We start from the raw sequence: 1,526 nt of genomic DNA, 5'->3' as shown, positions 1-1,526 counted from the left end.
GTAACAGGCCCAAACCAGTGGCGGAGTGGAAGCCCATACCCTAAGGTATAAACCCTATCCACTGCCCCGTGATCTCCCTCTTGAACAAGATAAGTGGAGTAAAACTAGTTTGCAGCAACCCTAAGTTAACAAATCTAGAAAAGAATAATTTAGGCCTTGAAAGTATCCTGTATCACATTCATCCAAAAATCCATTCAACAAATATATTTACTGACTATCTGCTAAGTGGCAGGCACTGTCCTAATGCTGGGGATACTGAAGCTAACCAATCATCAAAGTCCTTGCCATCAGAGAGTTTATATTCCAGTGACAGAAGAGAGACAATAGCAAAATAAACAAATACATAGATAGTATGTCAGATGATGAAAACTGCTATGGAGTGTTGAAGGAACAGCCAATGTAGGGGAGAGTTGTGGGAACTGAGGTTCAAGAATGAGCTTGGGGCTCAACCCCATAGAGCCTTGTAGCTTACTGTGAGGAATTTGGCTTTTACTCAGCATGAGATGGGGAGCCATTGGAGGATTTGAAGCAGAACCGTGACAGCGTCAAATTTACATTTCAGTGGAATCACCTGGCTGCTGTGTTGGAAACAGACTGAGGAGCTCAAGGGCTGAAGCAAAACAAAAACCATTGTCGTTAAGTTGATTCCAACTATAGCGACCCTCTAAGTCGGAATCCACTCAATGGCAACAGGTTCTGGTTTTTCTTCAGCTCTTGCCCTCCACAGCAGCCAAGTGATTCTACTGAATAGCAAGGAGTTATAATTGAATTAGCTGTTGCAATAATCCAAGTGAGGACAAGAGTGATAGTCCGTCCCCTCATCCCCTTTTCCCTCAAAACCCACTCCCTGCCCCAGGAAACTACTGATTTGATTTTTTATCACAATAGATGAGCTTTACTGGTATTATGGAATTTCATATAAATGGAAGATAATGAAGTAATGGGGGGTGGGAGAAATACTTGAGGGCGGAGTGTGGAGGGAAGTGGATGCTGTAGTCACCAGTGAGAAGGGATACATTCTATTGTGACCTTTTTGGTGGGGGTTAGTGGCTTGTGTACCATTTTGTAAAAATCTGCTAACTGTGGTAGGGTAAGCTGTACCGAGCAGCAGGATCTGAGAGCTCTTAGATGGATGGGCAGGAATGAGACCTGCTGTGTGCTCTGCCCTCCTCGTGCAGGAGCCTCTCCAAGGCCTGAGTACACAACCCCTGTATGTGGTGATGAATGCGAGGACTCTCACAGCTCATTGCAAGGAATGTGACTTTGTACTCAGAGTGAGATGGGCAATCACTGGAGGATTTGAAGTGGAAAGGTGACATCATCAAATTCACATTTTAATCTAATGGGCTTTTATCATCCTGCCTATACTTTAACTCTCTCCTTCACCATGAACCATTTTCCAAAAAATTGAGGAGTATATAATTCATCCAGTCTATTGCTCTAGTTGTTACTCCTTCATTACCCTTTACCCTCACCCCACAAAAGACCAGCAACCTTACTTACAGCAGTTTTAAACTTATACACTT

The 1,526-nt window shown here is 43.4% G+C and overlaps 1 protein-coding gene across 1 annotated transcript in view; it reads right to left on the bottom strand.

The window, feature by feature from the left end:
• Positions 1 to 1,526, bottom strand: part of ABCB5 (ATP binding cassette subfamily B member 5) — a 147,956-nt gene that overhangs the window by 66,212 nt on the left and 80,218 nt on the right. The gene's annotated exons all lie outside the window — the stretch shown is intronic.

This window comes from Trichechus manatus, unplaced genomic scaffold (assembly GCF_000243295.1).
Source record: "Trichechus manatus latirostris isolate Lorelei unplaced genomic scaffold, TriManLat1.0 scaffold00050, whole genome shotgun sequence".
NCBI lineage: Eukaryota > Metazoa > Chordata > Mammalia > Sirenia > Trichechidae > Trichechus > Trichechus manatus.
The sequence above is the reverse complement of the archived record's forward strand: the minus strand, read 5'-3'. Positions and strand labels throughout refer to the sequence as shown.